The sequence below is a fragment of the Myotis nattereri genome (assembly GCF_964212035.1).
Source record: "Myotis nattereri genome assembly, chromosome: X".
Lineage (NCBI taxonomy): Eukaryota > Metazoa > Chordata > Mammalia > Chiroptera > Vespertilionidae > Myotis > Myotis nattereri.
In genome coordinates, this window is record NC_138078.1 from 33,469,769 (window position 1) to 33,482,742 (window position 12,974).

Here is a 12,974-nt window from a genome sequence, read left to right on the forward strand (position 1 = left end):
ATTTGAAACCCCTAGGCAGGGAACCTCGCTCACTCCCCACATGTCTCCCCACTTCACTTTCCACCTTCGTGGGTAGCAGGAGAATCAATGTTTTCTCTCATTAACTTGGAAAAGCACGTCCTGTCACCTGCTGCCCGGCAGGAGTGCACTAGGCCCCACGCGAGCGAGGCTCAGTCAGGGCAGCCTTTACTCATGGGTGCCAGCACCCAAAGTGCACATTCCTCCTCTGCAGTCGCCCCGACTATCTCACTGTTTCACTGAGAGGACGGACAACCGTGCTGCCTCTGGGTCCTTGATCTTGAACGCTGACCGAAGGCACCTCAGCGAGGGCCGCCAGCACTCACCAGGTGTGTCTGTCTGCATCTGCTCCCGCTTCAGCACCTGCATTAACCCCCCAGAGGTGATCTCGTAGCTTCACTGGCCTCCGCGGGAACAGGGCATCACCACTCCGCCCTCTCACTGTCATCTCATAGACGCCCACACTCAGCACCCAGAACACCTATACACTCTCCAAAGAATGTGAGCGTGTCAGAGGGGACATTTGCACATCCTGTAGGGGACATAGGCATGCTGGGGTTGATGGAAGTGCTACGGAGGGGCAGGGGAAACTTGTGCGCACCTTGGTCTGTGACTGTTGCAGGTGCATGAGGGTGACAGCGCATTGGGGGATGTCGCATGCAAGGGAAGGAGGAGAGGATGTGCACACCAGAGGCCTGTGGCTTCGCAGATCTGGAAACCCCTGTGGTGCAGCCAGGAGGACCTCAATCTGGCCCACCATGGTGGCTGTCCCTGTGATCCCACACATTCTGGGCCAGGAGGCAGGACTTGCGCAGCCTCTCCTCTGTGCTGATGGCCTGCAGGCGCTGCTTCAGCTCAGCCCGCAGGCTCTGCTTGGTGTGCTCATGGCAGCTACTGCAGCCATGTGGGGAGTATAGGCGGCCCTCGCCCAGAGGCTCTCCGCAGGCTGGCCACAGGCCCGGAGTGGCCTGGGCGGGGCTGGATGCCAGGCGTCCCACCCCGCCCCGGCTGCTCCTTGCCTCCACACACTGTGCACCGGCCTGGAGCGGCCAGGGCTGGGCAGAAGCCAGGCGTCCTGCCCCGCCCAACCCTGGCCGCTCTGCCCCTGTGCTCGCTGCACACCAGCCCGGATCGGCCAGGGTGGGTGGTGCGGGACGCCTGCCCCCAGCAGCTCGGCACCTGTGCACATGCATGCTACTCACAGGATCGCCATATTTGTCGGGTTAATTTGCATATCACGCCAATTGGCTGGTGGGTGTAGATTGAGAGTAGCAGAGGGATGGCTAATTTGCATGGTTCTCTTTTATTATATAGGTTAATGAACTCACAGAAAGAGAAATGAAAAAAATAATCTCGTTTACCATTGCACCAAAAAATTAAGATACATAGGAATAAACTTAACCAAAGACTTAAAAGAACTGTATTCAGAAAACTACAGGATATTGAAAAAAGAGATAGAGGAAGGCATAAACAAATGAAAGAACATAACATGTTGGTAGACTCAACATCATTAAAATGTCCATACTACCTGAAGCAATCTATAGAATCAATGCAATACCTATTAAAATACCAATGGCATATTTCAAAGATCTAGAATAAACTCTCCAAAAATTCATCTGGAATAAAAAAGACCCCAAATAGCCACAGCAATCCTGAGAAAGAGAAACAAAGTTAGAGGGATCACAATACCAGACATCAAATTATATTACCAAGCCACAGTTCTAAAAACTGCCTGGTACTGGCACAGAACAGACATATAGACCAAAACCAATGGAACAGTATAGAGGACCCAGAAATTGATCCAAGCTATTATACTCAATTAATTTTTGACAAAGGAGGCAAGAGCATACAATGGAGTCAAAACAGCCTCTTTAATAAATGATGCTGGGAAATTTGGTGACATAGATGCAAAAAAAAATGAAACAAATTACCAACTTACACCATACACAAAAACAAACTCAAAATGGATAAGGATCTTGAATGTAAGACGGGAAACCATAAAAATCCTACAAGACTCCATAGGCAGAAAAATTTCAGACATATGTCATAGCAATATCTTTACAGACACAGATCCTAGGGCAAGAGAGACTAAGGAGAAAATAAAAAAAAATGGAACAATGTCAAAATAAAAAGATTCTTCACAGCAAAAGAAACCATCAAAAAAACAACAAGAAAGCCAACTGCATGGGAGAACATATTTGTCTATGTTATCTCTGATAAGGGTTTAATTTCCAACATTTACAGGGAACTCATACAACTTAACAAAAGGAAGATAAACAATCCAATCAAAAAATGGGCAAAGGACCTAAATAGACACTTTTCGAAAGGGTACATTCAGAAAACCAAGAGACATATGAAAACATACTCAAAGTCACTAACCATCCGAGAGATGCAAATCAAAACAACAATGACGTACCACTTCACACCTATCAGAATGGCTATCATCAACAAATCAACAAATGACAAGTGCTGGTGAGGATGTGGAGAAAAAGGAACCCTCGTGCATTGCTGGTGGGAATGCAGACTGTTGCAGCCACTGTGGAAAACAGTATGGAGTTTCCTAAAAAAGTTAAAAATGGAACTCCCTTTTGACCCAGTAATCCCACTTCCAGGACTATATCCCAAGAAACCAGAAACACCAATCAGAAAGGATATATGCACCCCTATGTTCATAGCAGCATAATTTACAATAGGTAAGATTTGGAAACAGCCTAAGTGCCCATCAGCAGATGAATGGATTAGAAAACTGTGGTCCATCTACACAATGGAATACCACACTGCTATAAAAAAGAAGGAATTCTTACCATTTGCAGCAGCATGGATGGAACTGGAGAGCATTATGCTAAGTGAAATAAGCCAGTCAATGAAAGAAAAATACCACATGATATCACTCATTTATGGATAATAAAGAACATTATAACCTGATGAACAAAAAAATAGATAGACAGGTAGAGAAGCATTGAAAATACTGTCAGATTACAGCAGGAAGACTGTGGAATGTTACAGGGGAGGGTAAGAGATCAACCGAAGGACTTGTATGCAAGCATATAAGCATAAGCAATGGACACAAGACATGGGGGAGTGGGGTGAGGGCATGTGCTGGCGGGTAGTGGAGGCCAGGGGAAGGTCAATGGGGAAGAAAAGGAAACATATGTACTACTATTTGTAATACTTTTAACAATAAAATAAAATAAAATAAAAAATAAAATAAAATAAAATAAAATATAGATAACAATTCCTGACCTTTACTTGTGGTAAATAAATAATAAAAAACATAAAAATAATAATAAAAAACATATGTACATACGTCAAAATGACGGAACGGAACTTTTTTTATATATAAATAGTGTAAATGGAAGATGGCAATGTAACCACGAAAGGACATACATTGAGTCTGACGTAAGCCGAGGACTGTCTGTACATGTATTCTCACCTCCTCCCCTTTCTTAAACAAAAGGAAATATGTTATGCTCACTTTATTTCCTGAACATATCTTGGAGAGCTTTTTATATCAATACAGAAATAACATTTTTTTTGGTAAAGTTCCATAGTATTTCATTGTATGGATATACTATAGATTATTTAACAAGCCTCTCTTGATGAGCATTTTTATTGTTCCCCATTCTATCCCATTGCAATTGATCCTGCAATAACAAAATTGTAAGTATACTAATTTGTACCTCTAGGAATTTATCTCTGAGATATACTCTCAGAAGTGATATTGTTGGGTCAAATGATGTATGCATTTGTAATTACCAAAATGCCTTTCCAACAGCCATTTTACTCACAGCTTTTCTAATAGAATACATTATCAAGCTTTTGGATCTTTACTAAAATGATCGTCAAAAATGGTACTTCAGTAATTATAGTTACATTTCCTTCATAATGTTAAGGGATGGTGAACACCTTTTCTTTTTTTAAAAATATATTTTATTGATTTTTTACAGAGAGGAAGGGAGAGAGATAGAGAGTCAGAAACATCGATGAGAGAGAAACATCGATCAGCTGCCTCCTGCACATCCCCCACCGGGGATGTGCCCGCAACCCAGGTACATGCCCTTGGCCGGAATCGAACCTGGGACCTTTTAGTCCACAGGCCGACGCTCTATCCACTGAGCCAAACCGGTTTCGGCATGAACACCTTTACATATGTTTAAGAGCCATTTGAATTTTCTTTCCAGTGAACTGTCCGTTGATCTAATTTGTCCATTTTTTTAAGTTGTCAATTACTTCATGATTATGAGGTATTCACATATTAAGGAAAATTAACCTTTTGTTATATTTATGCTGGATAGCTTTTGTTTGCTTTTTTAGATCTACTCCCCATCTTTCCTGTCCCTTTTTTCTGCCCCACATTGCTTACCCAGATCATATCAATGGGCTTTGTTGGCCTATAAGGTGTTTGATCAATTGGAAGATTCATTAGAAGATAAAGGGTGGGGGCGGGGGTGAAATTGAAGCATTTATTCCTCCCAACCCCTCCCTACCACATTGCCTTGGGATGACTACTTTCCTTGTCCAATGTAGTCTTCTCCAAGCAACACTTCCCTTTCAGGTTTCAGTAACCACTCCTCCTCACTCCTTCAAGTGTAGGGTTTATAAGAACCCTGATTTTACTAGCTCTGAGCTATCACATTATCTATGTGGTTCCTTTATTTACCCTGTCCACACATTTCGAAACAGTCCCTTTATTAAACTCGTTTTGAATAAACCATCTGTTTCATACTCGGACTCTGATTAGTACAATATGAGTTGCAAACACTTTTTACCTAGCTTTATCATTGTCTTTTATCATGTCTTTGGTGATTTAACTATGTAGAAGTTTTGGTTTGGTATTGTTTTTAATGTAGCAAAATTTTGTTAGTCACTTTTTATGTCTCCAGTATTTTCAGTTATAGTTAGAGAGAACTTCCTCATTCCAATGTTTTAAAGGATTTCTCTAGTATTTTCTTTTCTTTTTTTATGGAGTAAAAAATTTATTTAAAAAAGCAACAGTTTAAAAATTGGTTAGTTTGCTCTTAAATAGCATATTAAAAGTTGTAATTTGTACATAGCCTCATTTATCTTGGTGCTTATTTGAAATTTCCATTATAAAGTGGTACATGTATATTTGTAAGATTAATGTCAAATTGTAATTACCAGAAATAAGTTTTATAAAACCTATATACAAAGCTGAAATTGTCTAAAGCATTATCTGATAATACAGAAAATGTCTTGAGTATCTTATTTGAAATATTCCATACACCCTTTTAAGTTTTTCTACTATTTATGATATTCTTTTTTTAAAATTTTGTTTTATTGCTTAAAGTATTACAAAGAGTATTACATCTGTCTCCTTTTTCCCCCCTCTTTGACATTCCCCCGGCCTCCCCTACCCCCTAGTGTCTTATGTCCATTGGTTATGCTTATATGCATGCATACAAGTCCTTCGGTTGATCTCTTACCCCGCCCCCCCTCTTGCCCCCCAACCCTCCCCAGCCTTCCCGCTGTAGTTTGACAGTCTGTTCGATGCTGCTCTGCCTCTGTATCTATTTTTGTTCATCAGTTTATAATGGTCTTAATTATCCGTAAATGAGTGAGATCATGTGGTATTTTTCTTTCTCTGACTGGCTTATTTCGCTTAGCATAATGCTCTCCAGTTCCATCCATGCTGTTGCAAATGGTAAGAGTACCTTCTTTTTTATAGCAGTGTGGTATTCCATCGTGTAGATGGACCACAGTTTTCTAATCCATTGATCTACTGATGGGCACTTAGGCTGTTTCCAAATCTTAGCTATGGTGAATTGTGCTGCTATGAACATAGGGGTGCATATATCCTTTCTGATGTGCCTGCAACCAAGGTACATGCCCTTGACCGGAATCGAACCTGGGACCCTCGAGTCCGCAGGCCGACGCTCTATCCATTGAGCCAAACCGGTCAGGGCTCTACGTTTCTTATTACTAATGATGACTTTTGGTTTGGGAGAGATATATTTTATTATGTCAAGGAATTATCCATCTATTTCTATTTTTATTGAGTGTTTTTTCCATAAATGGTTAGTAATTTTTGTCAATTCCCTTTTAAAAATTTATGGAGATGATCATACTTTTCCTTAATATATATTAATATGATTAATTATATTGTACTAGTGTCCTAGTGCATGGATTTGTGCACATTGAAAGAAATTTAATTAGAAGGGGCAGGACTGGGCAAGATGGGACAGACACTCCCTGAAGCCAACCTCCCATGGTCCCTCCCCGGTCTGCTACACCTGGGGTGGCACTGTGTCTCAAAGGGCATCTTTGGAGTGAGTGGGGTCCCTCCGGCAGGTGGGGTCCCTTGGACTGGCCTGCAGGAATCAGGCCAAAACTGGCTCTCCTACATCCCCCGAGGGGTCCTGGATTGTGAGAGGGTGGTTCTTGGGTAACACACCCTAGAACTGAGTTCCTTCCTCACTGGTTCCAGGGTGCGTTACCTGAGAACCAATGCTGCCACATCACCACAACTTGGCAGCTCCTGCATTGAGTGTCTGCCCCTTGTTGGTCAGTGCACGTCATAGCTACCAGTCGGACAGTTGGATGGTCACTTAGCCTTTTACATATATGCTACATGCCTGATGCACGAAGATTTGTGCAAGAATAGGCCTTTCTTCCCCCGGCTGCCAGCACTGCCTTCGCTTTGGCCAGAGCCGCCTTTCCGCCTTTACCCTGGCCTAGAGCTGCCTTCTGCCTTCCTGCACTGCATAGAGCCCTGGAGCTACCGGGGTGGGGAGGAATCCCTGCGTCATCACCATGGTGACAATGCAAGCGTCCCGCCCTTCCCCTGGCCACTTGGTGCATGCGCACATGTGCGCTGCCCACAGGCCTGCCATCTTTGTTGGGTTAATTTGAATACCCACTCTGGATTGGCTGTGGACAACACGAAGGGATAGTAAATTTAAATATTTGTATATTATTAATATAGATACCCTTGCATTCCTGGAATAATTCCTATCATGAAGGGTTATATTTTAATGTGTCACTAGATAGTGTTTGTTACAATTATTTCCCCAGGATTTTAGTATATATATATTCATAAAAGTAATTTGTCTATGGCTTTATATTTTTTTTTTGCATAAAGAATTGATGTTTTGCCCTGGCTGGTTTGGCTCAGTGGAAAGAGCGTCGGCCTGTGGACTGAAGGGTCCCAGGTTCGATTCCAGTCAAGGGCATGTACCTTGGTTGCAGGCACATCCCCAGTAGAGGATGTGCAGGAGGCAACTTATAGATGTTTCTCTCTCATCAATGTCTCTAACTCTCTATCCCTCTCCCTTCCTCTCTGTAAAAAAAATCAATAAAATATATTAAAAAAAAAGAATTGATGTTTTTTATTTAAAGTATACTTGACATACAATAGTATATGAGTTTCAAGTGTACAGCATAGTTAATTAAAATTTATATTCCTTAGGAAGCAATTATAGTGATAAGCCTAGTAACCATTTGTCACTGTACAAAGTTATTATGATATTATTGACTATATGTCCTATGCTATACATTATAGCCCATGACTTATTTATTTTATAGCTGAAAGTTTGTACCTCTTACTCTCCTTTAGCATTTTTACACCACTCTCTTGTGAATTTTCTTTTTAAATGCTATCTTTTTCAGGTTTTGATATCCATTAAAATTTTGGTAGTTTTTTGTAATGTTCTGAAATAGTTTAAATATCATTGGAATTACTCAGTGAAACTGATGGGCCTAGGGGCTTTGTGTATGTTTTTTTGTGGCTGAGGGGCTTTCTCTATGAGTTCCATGGAAATCAGTCTGTTTAAATTCACTATATTTTCTGTAAATAGTTATATATTCCCTGAAAATTATTTAATTCATCTTTTAAAATATATCTGTATAGAGTTGAGCAAAGTTGTCTCTTAAGATTCTTTTAATTTCTTCTGGTTTTGAAGTTATTTTCCACTTTATCATTTATTCTGTATATTTGAAAAAAAGCAAATAATTTTTAATCTGGAATTTTGAAAAACATGAAAAAATTGAAGGAAGAGAGAAAAAAGCACCTGTAGTCTCCAAACTGATGAAAAGTATAATTAATGTTTTGGAAAATGCATTTCAATAACATGTATATTTTAGAAAAAGATAGTTTGATCCTTCAGCATCTCCAGTTTTCTATTTTCTTATTATTTATGATGTTGGCTCTTCTTTTAAATGTCATTACAGTGACACAAACCAGTTAAAATTTTATCAGAATCATCATAAATTTATAGTGGTGGTACAGTCTTCTGAAAAAATTAACTGAGTCCTTAACTACAGGGTTTCTGTGTCCCCCCCCCATTTACATAACTTTTATTACAGTATGTTGCTATATTTTTTTTTCCCTGTGTTTGAATTTATACAGAGGAGGCTCTCCCACTCCATATCTGGATCATGAACAATGTAAAGGCTAATCACTGCCATCTACTGGTAAAAATGGAATATGTCATCCACTGACTTCTTAAGGCATGGATATTTTATTAGCAGGCAAGAATTCTACCACTGAACCACCAATGCTCGCATGGATATTTTATTGTATAGGAAAATATTTTTAAAATAATTCCAGAAATTTGGGGGAACCAAATAACACATGCATACTAGAGTCCTGGTGCATGAAATTTGTGCTTGGGGGGTGTCCCTCAGCCCAGCTTGCACCCTCTCCAATCTGGGACCCCTTGGAGGATGTCTGACTGCCAGTTTAGGCCCGATCCCTCTCACAATCCAGGACTGTTGGCTCCCAACCACTCGCCTGCCTGCCTGCCTGATCATCCCCTAAATATACCCCTGCCAGCCTGATTGATGCCTAACTGCTCCCCTGCTGGCCCAGTCACCACTAACTGCCCTCCCCTGCCAGCCTGATCACCCCTAACTGCCCTCCCCTGCAGGCCTGGTTGCCCCTAACTGCCATTCCCTGCAGGCCTGGTCGCCCACAACTGCCCTCCTCTGCAGGCCTGGTTACCCCAACTACCCTCCCCTGCAGGCCTGGACCCCCCCCAACTGCCCTCCCTTGCAGGCCTGGTCCCTCCCAACTGCCCTCCCCTGCTGTCCTTATCACCCCACAACTACCCTCCCCTTCTGGCCATCTTGTGGTGGCCATCTTGTGTCACCATGGGGGCAACCATCTTTGACCACATGGAGGCAGCCATCTTTTGTGTTGGAGTGATGGTCAATTTGCATATTGCCTCTTTATTATATAGGATATACATAGTCCATGGACACAGACAATAGTGTGGTGAAGATTTAAGGTTGAGGTCAGGGGGCCAAAGTGGGTGTAAATGGGGGACATCTGTAATACTGTCAACAATAAAAATAAATTTAAAAATTGGGGGACATGATAATATTTAATAAAATTGCAATAAAATAAGAGTAAAAATTAAGAAACTTAGAAGTTTAGTCAAAACATAGTGTTCTTTCTCTGGGCTTTTATTTTCAATATAAATGTTCATCTTATAGATGTACAAAACTAATCTAATCTTACTGCCCCCAAACCAGCTAATAATTCTGTAAAACCATGTTTTTATGTTTAACATTTTCTAAGGTACTATATGGTGTGAACAATATAATAATGGTGGTTTAACATAAGGCAGAGATTGAAATTTTAATTGTAACTACTTAGTTTTTTTATTATTGATTCACATATTTATTTTACTTAATACATGACTATAGAAGCTCTAAATAAGACAGTCAGGAATGGGGAAAGATGGCGACTGGCAAGAAGGTAGAAAGGGAGAGTGTGTGAGAGAGTGAGGGAGCGATAGAGGAGTGTGTGGATGTGTGTTGGGTGTGTGTGTGTGTGTGTGTGTGTGTGTGTGTATGTGTGTGTGAGCTACAGACAGTTAGATCCTGCAGGTCTTCCAAGGGCCTGCCAAATCGGGCAGTCTTAGATGGTGAAACCCCACAGCCACTGTGGACAATCCAGGGGCGACCAGCGTGGGTACAGAGACCATGCCATCTTAAAAAACAGAACTGCTAGAGAGTAGGATCCTAGCCTCACCACCACCCAATCTGGTCTCAGACACAAACCGGGACCCTACAACCACTGTGGACAAAGACCTGAGACCACAGCTTCAGATCCACAGACACCAAGAATCCAGACATCCTGGCTGCAGATTTCTGTCAGTCACAGATCCCACCCCCCTTCCCACAAGCTCGCTGCAGTGCCATAGGAACTGCTGGTCCCACCCAGTACAACCAGGCCTCCTGCCCACACAGGGCGGCTCCGGCTCCACTGCCTGAGTTTGAGCATAGACACGTGGACACTGGGAATCTGTTTCCTGCAGAGACCAGACCCCATGCACACACAGGGTGGCTCTGGCTCCACTGCCCAAATTTGAGCCTGGGCGCATGGAAACTGGGAATCTGATTCCCGCAGAGTGCACTCTTGTGACCAGACCCCCCCCCCCCACACACAGGGCAGCTGCGCTACCTGAATCTGAGCCTGGGAAAGTGCACACTGGGAGGCTGATTCCCACAGCACGCACTCTTGTGACTAGACCCCACACCCACACAGGTTGGCAGGGCCACCTGACTTTGATTGTGGGCAAGCGCACATGGATGTCTGTTTTTTGCAGCATAGGAGTGGACCTCCTGCCAACACAGGGCAGCTGTGCAACCTGGCCCCCCAAGCAGACCAGGGACCCTGATTCTCTCTGTGAGAGGCAGCACTGAGAACCTGTGATTTGACTGTTTCTCATCATGTGTGCCTAGGATCCCTGATTCCAGTGCATGCACACTAAGAGCCAGTGACTTCAACTCTTGGCGCATGCACACACAGGGACCAGGATTCTCAGCATAAGACCACACCAAGCACAGAGACTCTGATACTCAATTCTTAGTGCAGGCACAGGGGACTCTGAATCCTGGCAAGTGCTAGGGGGCTCTGATTTTCGGGACATGCCAGCGGGGTCTCTTTATCAGAGTGGTGCAGGTGGGGTTCCTGATTCTAGGTGCATGCACAAGGCTGCACTGAGCGCTGGTGACTCTGATCCTGGGTGAGCATGGCTCCCAACAACCCACAGCAGCCGCATGGCTTGGTTACAGAGCTCTGAAGTGACACTCAGGTGGTGTAAAGCTCCCACTGCACATGGCCCAGGCCCCCGCAATTCAGCGTTTGAACCTTCATGTGATAGTTAGAATGGGGAGACAATGAAATAATCCCCAGAGGAAAGAAAAACCTCTTTTTCTTTCACCAAGCAAGGAAATAAGTGAAATGGAGGCATGCAACATGACAGAACAAGAATTCAGAGTAATGGTCATACAGTTCATACATCGGATGGACAGGAAAATCAACAGCCTATGCAAAAATCAGGAAGAAATCAAAAGTGATATAGCTACAATAAAAAACACAATGAAAGGATTCAACAGTAGAATAGAAGAAGCAGAGGACCGAATAAGTGAGTTAGAAGATAAGGTAGAGAAACAAGCCCAATCTGAACAGCAGCTGGAGAAAAAAATTAAAAACCAGGAAGAGAGCCTAAGGGAGCTTCAGGACAACACAAAATGAAGTAACATACGTATAATAGGGCTGCCAGAAGGACACGAAGAGTGGCAAGGATTAGAAAATCTATATGAAGAAATAATGACATAAAACTTCCCTGATATGGGGAAGAAAAAAGTTACACAAGTACAGAGAATACCACGCAAGATGAATCCCAAAAGACCCACACCAACACACGTCATAATTACAACAGCAAATGTTAATGACAAAGAGAAAATATTAAAGGCTGCAAGAGAGATACAGGGAGTTACCTAGAAAGGATCCCCCATCAGATTATCAAATGATTTCTCAACAGAAACACATCAAGCTAGAAGGGAATGGAAGAAAGTATAGAAAGTGATGCAAAGCAAAGGGCTGAGCCCAAGAATACTCTATCCACAAGACTATCAATAAAAATTGAAAGGGAAATCAGGAGCTTCACAGACAAAAAAAGGCTAATGGAATTTATCACTACCAAGCCAGCAATGCAAGAAATGCTAAAGGGAATGCTGTAAAAAGAAGAAATATAAAGGGAGGAAGGAACACAGGCGTAAAATACAGAAATGGCTACAACCAAATACCTATCAATAATAACATTAAATGTAAATGGATTAAATGCTCCAATCAAAAGACATAGAGTGACTGAATTGATAAGAAAACATGACCCATATATATGCTGTCTACAGGAGGCGCACCTCAGAACAAGAGACTCACACAGACTGAAAGTGAAGGGATGGAAAAATATCTACCAGGCAAATGGAAATGAAAAAAAAAAGCTGGGGTATCAATACTTACATCTGACAAAATAGACCTCAAAGTGAAGACCATAACAAGAGACAAGAAAGGCCACTTAATAATTCTAAAAGAATCAATACAACAAGAGGATATAACCTGGTAAACATTTATGCACCCAATGCAGGAGCACCCAAATACATAAAAATACTTATGGATGATATCAGGAGAGAGATTGACAGCAACACAATCATAGTAGGAGACTTTAATACCCCATTAACATCACTGGATAAATCCTCTAGACAAAAATATAGCAAATAAACATCAATCTTAAATGACTCACTAGATCAGATGGACTTAATTGACATCTTTAGAACATTCCACCCCAGAACTACAGAATATACATTCTTCTTAAGCATACATGGGAAATTTTCAAAGATAGACCACATATTGGGACACAGGCAAAGTCTTTCCTAATTCAAGAAGATTGAAATCATATCAAGCATCTTCTCAGATCACAATGCCATAAAAGTAAAAATCAACTACAGTAAATACAATCACAAAAATTTAAACACTTCAAGGCTGAATAGCATACTATTAAACAATGAGTGGGTTACCAAAGAGATCAAAGAAGAAATTAAAAACATCCTGGAAACAAACGACAATGAAAACACAATAATCCAAAATCTTTGGACACAAAGGATACAATCCTAAAGGGAAGTTCATAGCATTACAGGCCTACCTAAAA